The following is a 7,696-nucleotide window of genomic DNA, read 5'->3' on the forward strand; positions in this document are numbered from 1 at the left end:
GGAGGCCAAATCAACGACCAGTATGTGACTCGGTGATGGTTCAGGGCAAACTGACAACGTATAGCAACATGCACGACGTCAACATCACCTTCTTCCGATTATCGACCGATGGGGGGAGTTTCGTTCTTATTCAAGATATCCGGACCTGAACCCGATAGAGCATATGGGGAAGGTAAAGCGATAGACGTGTACGTCCAAGCCAAACATACGAATCAATTACTTGCGCAACTGGCCAATGTGTTGCAAAAAGAAGGCATGAGTATGTAGACCGAATCTGTTGACTTTATCTAATTTTGCCTGTGGCCAGATGTAGAGTCCTGAAAACCGCACATGAGGTCACACACCAGGCACTGATCGGAACGGTCCCACTACACCACATCCCAGCCTCTCATGGACGTACGAGTCTTACGACAAGGACAATCAATATTATCATTACGTCCGCTGCACATGTGACTATGGCCATGCTACTTTATGTCACTTTAAATAAAATGTCCACATTTTTAGTGGAAACAATTTTCAAAGCCACTATAAACGTTCTGCTTTTTGTTCAGAAGCATTATAATGATCGCCCCTTTCATTCACTCTAAAGCACTGATAGTCGTCCAAGCATAGCGTCTGAAGAGAGTCCTTTGAACAGAAAGATTTCTCCTGATCCGTTGGAAACAGAGCAAGTCCCTGTACACGTCTATTTGATGAGTAGGCAACTTTCAAACAATATATAATCACATGTATAAGTTGTACTATTGTAAGAGGTATATCTTTCATGAATTTAGTATACTCAGTCACCTATAAAGAGGGTAATTTGCACGATTCTGACCACACCTAAGTCAATGTGTTTTTGTGTCACTATCAAATAGTGATCACATGAGTCGACCTTCTACCCAATCTATGGCACCATACAGTGGCAAGTCTACAGCGGCAAGTCAACTGTTAATCTTAACCAACATGGGAATATATGTCAAAGTCCAAAAAGGGATTTGATTCGGACATCATTTTGGTTGCTGATGAATCAAATTTTAAGAATTGTCCTCTTCAATAAAATGTTCCAAATCTTTACTGATGTTTTGAATATCGTAACAGAACTCGGAGACCTTTGTTCATAGACAACGTTTGAAAGGTTTCACATTGATCAGTCTATGAAAATTATAACCTTGATCAAGCAACGTTTGCATAACAGTAATATGATAATCTTTGACATATTCGCCGAATAAGCATCCATGCTTGTATCTGCTTGAATTGAAGGCACCAACGGCTAGGGCTGCTTGAATTGCTCTAGACAAAAGAGAAGCTGACTACTGGAAAATAACATTATTTTCTAGTTATTCAGTCTTGTGGGGAGGCGAGAAACTATGGCCCTAGTGATGCCCTCTGGCTTGTCCATTTCATTCACTGAAATGAGATTCATTTTCAACAGTCCTATGATTACTTAAAGCAAAATGCGAACATAAGAAACTAACCTTTTGCTTAAAGTTTCAAGTCTCAGCATTGTACCGTCATTACACGTTACGTCATTGTGTTTCTAAGCAATATGACACTTCATAGAACATGCGTGGTTCTGCATTCGGAATTGATTGTTGAATGCATTTTTTTGGTTAATTTGTTAAAAATACTTGCTGAAGCTAATGAGATATAATGTATGCTATTACATTTCTTGAAGTGTTGAATAGATATGCGCCGAACCTATTTTTAAAACGGTAATAATTAATTTGAAAGAAAACATAAAATGTTATGCTTATCAACATACTTCGACTGAGACATATTGACATCGTATGCATGCCTATTAGTGTGATTACACATTTAATTTAGTTCAGAATTCAGCTAAAGAATCTGTTGGTTTGGGGCACACCTCTACACTTTCATTCCCAGTTGGACTAGTGCACTATTAAAAAAAAAAGAAACGCATAGGTGGTTTTGAGAATATTGGACTCAAGTAGTGCGGCAAGAACAATATATTTCTTTCCAAAGTTTTATCTTTGTGCAGTTGTAAACAGATTCAGCGCCAAAACGCGGTGAATTTAACTTTTCCCCTTGTTTAAGAAGGGTTTGAAGAAATATTTGCCAAACGTCACCAAGCAAATATGCAAAGCAAACAACACGTGCAAGAAAATTTTGCGGTATCGATCACTATAAGGAGGCAAACGTTGTGTTTCATTTTGTCATTCATTTTTGCCTGGAAAAGAGGAAATAATCATGCCATGACTGAGTGACGCCAATAGAAACATCGCCATAGGCCGCCATGAAGCTGGGGAGCTGTAGTCTGCAGTTGCCGGACATTTCAACGTTCAGGAGAGCACCGTATATCTCCTCTTTCCTGCAGACCAGTTCCGCCCATGATCACCCGAGAAGCGGCCGTCCTACCAAGTTACCACCCACGTCCAGGACCGCTGCATCTGGGCTGCTCACTTGTGTCAGCGTCTTACCACAGCCGTGGAGACTGCATCAGACGCATCCCTGGTTTGAGAAGAATTTCGACCAAACTGTCAGGAATCGATTGTCTGAAGTGGGGATTCGACCAAGAACGCCAGTTGTCGCCCTTGTTTTGAGAGATTTCCATCGGCGCAATCGCTTGCGGTGGTGTCGTTGAGTCCGGAACTGGAACCTTAGCAACTGGAGGCGAGTTTGGTTCAGTGATGAATCACGATTTCATCTTCAGCGGCGAGATGGAAGAAATGAACATTTTGATCCTAACTGCATTCGACAGGTCGACAGATTCGGTGTAGAGAGTGTCATCGTTTGGGGTGTGATATCCGGCACACAAAGATCTGATTTAGTGGTGGTTCAGGGGAATTTGACAACAAATGGGTACATCAACGAAGTCCTTGCCCGTCACATGCTTTAGATTATGTATCGACAGAGGGAGCTGTACCTGCATGACAACGCTACTTCACATACAGCACGCGTCACGGTCCGCTATCTTGCCAATTCTAACGTTTATGTTTTGCGGATGAACTCGATAAACGTGTACGACAACGTCAAAACATGCCTCAGATACATCCACAACTGGCCATAGCATTGCAGGAAGAGTGGGAAAGAATTCCGGCGCCTAGCAGTAATTGCTGCCAATGGTGGCGATACAAAGTACTGACTTGAAATCACGCCATCTTGTTGACTCAAGTAAACAGAAACACAACAATAAGAGCTGCTGCGAACTCTTTGTCTACAAACGTGTGAATTTTCACCTTTTTACCATTGAAATTATATGAAAATATTGCTCTTAAACTAACGCAATAAATACTTCTACAAATGGCTTGTGCTTTTCATGTTTGAAGAGTGTATATTCTTATAGTATCTTTTAGAGTTTGAAAATACAAATATTGTAAGAAAAATATTCCTTGTTTCTGTAAATGCTATTCAGAACGTAAATCAACGTACGTATTATAATCCTACCGAATATATACAGAAATGCATAAATTATTGATCATGTTTCGTATCTGTCACTTTGTATTACATCAGTTCAAACAGGACAGTAAGCATTGGTCTTCTTTCTATAGTATTTGTTGTATCTTAGATAATATATACTTATTTGATGAGATAAATTCATTATAGTTCTGGGAGTAATAATACTTATATCATAGTTCTTATACCCGTGAAGATTCGGGTTAGAATTAATCTTCTGTAACCCATGCTTGTTGTAAGAGGCGACTAACGGGATCGGATGGTTTCCACATCCACGCATATTACAGTGTTATTCCATTTGAAACCCACAAATATCCTGGTTCGAATTGGTCTTCACCTATCCTTGTCGTAAAAAGGCGACTAACGGGATCGGGTGGTCTGACTTGGTTGACGACATGTCATAGTATCCCAATTGCGTAGATCGATGCTCATGCTGTTGATCACTGGATTGTCTGGTCCAGACTCGATAATTTAGAGACCTCCATAAGGTTGAATGTTGCTGAGTGCGGCATAAACCTAAACTCACTCACTCAACGTTCTTTTTCGGCTGTTTTCATGAAGTAATTTCATTCTTAAAACAATCAACGAAATTAACTTTCAGATATATTCTGTTTTTATACATGTATTTAGCATTTAGGTAAACTTGTGCTGCCAAACCAAGTCGTTCATAACACGAAAGTACTTCTAAATATACATTTTAAGTCAGTAACCTTCTACAATTCAAAGCCGTCTACGTTGAAAAGCCTGTTTTCAAAGGCTGACTATTACAAAGAAGATATGCTCCAAAGACCTTCAAAACGCCAGTCATAATGGTATTCCTCAAAAGTTTCCTCAGTCGGGAGATTCTTATTCAAAATTGTATATAAGTATGATAGTAAGTAATCTATGAAGATTCCTTGATGCTAAAGAACTTGTGCACATACCCTGCATATTAAGGTTCGATGGACGTCATCAACACAAGCATCCTTTGTGTCCAGTGAGTGCGTTTTAGGTGTGTCTTTAATGCCCCGCTCTGTTATCTGTCTTTACATTGACATCTTAACTCTTACGTTTTGTCAATTTCATGGAGTAGCTGTGATCCTTTATGTATGCTGGGGCGGCATGATAATTATGTGCAGCTGACAAATTGTTAGTTGGTGCACTTGAGATTTGTCAGGGCTTGAACGTGTCCTACTGTTTGTTAAATGTATGTCCTATAGCTTTATGTGTCACTTTGACTAAATCCCGTTTATCTTAATAAGGTAGGCAACGCTACATGTAGGTTTCTTTTCTATCTTTAAAAGTGAACATACACATACTCTGAATCTCACACCTGGATAACATTTCCATACTCACTCACTCTCATGCAAGTGTTGACATATGACAAGCACTCATTACCACGAGTTAGTGATGAAAAACGCTGACTAACTGCTAGTATTCAAAAATTACTTTTAGAAATAAAGAAGAAGAAAATATTATCAGGTTAACACTAGCATAGCAACAAATCCCAATTATAACTTACATGAACCTGTGAACACCCAATTGCGGTTAATGCACACCTGACCATAATACGCTTCCAACGTACAATACGTATGTTACAATGGGGCAATGCTCATATGTAATAACCATGAGCATGATAGACCATGTATTACATACAAGAAACGTTGGACTTTGCATTTAATACCACTGTAATATGTGAATGTCATTTAATAGAATGTGTCTACATGAATGTAAATTGTTGACGGTCAGTGGAGAATACAAAAGCTGACGGGACAAGCTACAGCCTATTTTGCCACAAGAAGTCATCATCTGTTGGAGATGCTTGGGGGTCACATACTGGGTAAAGCGTTTGCTCTGCACACCTTATACCCTGGTATGACTGCCCAAATGGGTACAATGTGTGAGGAACATAGATGATAGGATGTTACTCGGATATTGGCGGAAAACATAATTATTTACTCACTTCTGTTATGATGGAAAGTGCATGCGTGACCTAGTCGTCAAGGGCAACGCAATCTGTCAGTTATCTCCTCGTCTTACGAAAGTTGCTGATAGTTACGAGTATGATCTTGGTTACAGAAAAGGTCAAGATTTCAATGAGGAATGCCCACATGCCGTAGACGTTTACCGCACGCCTGAAACGCACTGATCACTGATCACAAATCAAGAATGATAATCACATCAACCAATCGTTTTATTCAGTAGAAAGGTCCTAGAACCACGTACATAAAAATTACCTTTTAACAAATTTGGAAAACATCAATCAACCTAAAGAGTTGCTTATTGTTAAAGGCGTGTCTTTAATAGTGAATCTTTAACGTATTGAGAGCACGTGTCTGGATGGGAGATAGTTGTTAGCATTGATGTACAAAGGTATTTTTCTAAAATATTTTTGAAGAATGTCAAAGTACAATGGACATTTATAAAGAAGGTACAATTCATCTCAACGCAAATTAACTTATATAAAAATGAAATGAAACATGTCTTCCAGTATTCCTACACCTAGGGGGTTCATCAATCTTTGAAAAGGTAATTCCACGTCGTGCCTCTACAGAGTTTCTACGGAACAGTTGTTCTATACAAAATGTAAATTGGATACCACACATCCAAAGATAAACTGGCAGAAATATCTGAAAATATAAACTGCACATAACAATTACAGAGATAATCGTGTAGTATACCTACGACAACTTCTTCAACAATATTTACAATCTATTTGTGCTGTGAATGTGTATCGTATATCTACGTGAACTATTTCTTATGCTTTTTCAGTTATTTAATTATAAAATAACCCCTGCCAGTCCAGACTGTATATTTAAATGTTTTTTTTTGTTAAGGTTATCCCGGTTAATACACACATTGGTATTGCAAGGACTATGCACATATAATTGAATAGAAACTTAATAATGGCGTGGAAAGGAAACAGGGGTTTGTAGAACACATAGGGCAAACACTAAACGAGGCCTAAAGAAGTTTTTCAGTGCATGAACAAGTAAGGCGTGGCGCGAACGCAGTAATAATCATCTCTTGGAAATGCATGTAATCAGAAAGCAATTACTAGCGAACTATTAAACTAAAGCAAGTAATAGACAGATAGAGCCCCGGGTTTTTACTTGAGCTGTTCAACATCATACAAAGCACTGTGGAATTCAGGTCAGAGAAATGTGCTGTAGAAATTACATTGATATTTCAAACTGACACTGGTGAATATACATCGTTTCTTGGCAAGGCTGAATGAACGTGGATCCCCGCTGGTCTTTGTGGGGAAAGCTCATCAGCACACACGTGTCTGGCTGCCACGGCGTGGGACGGTGCTTACAAATACAATCACTGGATTGTCTGGTCGAGAATCGACAGTGCACACACTGCTGTCAGCTGCAGATAGCTGGTTTGTTGGTGTCATTACACAATAAAACAGAGATTTATTATCAGGTCACAGTAAATACTGTGTCTATTTGTGCTTTTCTTGTTGACAATGCTAAAGACGAAAATGACCCGCACTAAGGTTTTATTATCTAACGACTCGTTGTATGTTTATTTCTAATCTCAACTCATAAATGTAACCTTAAAAAAGTTGTTTGTAATAAATGAAATAACTCTTTAACAGCAAGTTCTGTAAACTAGTTCTATTGCACACATTATGCACAATAAGTCGTCTTATATATATTTAAACGCCTCCATGGTGTAGTGGTTACAGCGTCCGCCCAGAAGGTCGCGGATTCGATCCCCGACCGGGTCATACCAAAAGACGTTTAAATATGGTACTTGTTGGTCCCTGCTTGGCGCTCTGCATTAATGGGTACAACAAGGACTGGTCGGCTCGGAGTCAGTATAATGTGTCTGAGTGGGGTATTCATGCTTCACTGCGGCATGGTATCTCAGTGGGCTAGCACTATAAAACCAGCTTCAGTGTGGGCTAGTACAAGCAGCCGCACATACACATACACACGCATGCACGTCGTCATATGAGCGAAATATTCTCAAGCACGACGTTAAACCCAATTTCACCTCACCTTTAATAGTTTTGTCAGTCTCTTGTTGACAAAGGTGACGAGCACACACGTGCACGCTGTCCTCCCGCTTCACCATTTTGTACCGAGAACCAATCAGCTTATGTGGGTATGTTTTGCCTGGATGATTGTTCCGGATGGTTGTATCCTCTTTTGCCAGTCGGATTAGCTGATTTGGTATGCTGGAGTCCATAAATGTTGTTCAGAGGGGGATTAATAGTACCCATTTCACCATAAGAACAAATGAATTACAGTAATAGATTGAGCAAATACGTTTTACTGGATACGTGGATGATGTCAAACATTGTTTT

Source organism: Haliotis rubra, unplaced genomic scaffold (genome assembly GCF_003918875.1).
Source record: "Haliotis rubra isolate DU_JTF1 unplaced genomic scaffold, ASM391887v1 Scf404, whole genome shotgun sequence".
In the NCBI taxonomy this organism is placed as follows: Eukaryota; Metazoa; Mollusca; class Gastropoda; order Lepetellida; family Haliotidae; genus Haliotis; species Haliotis rubra.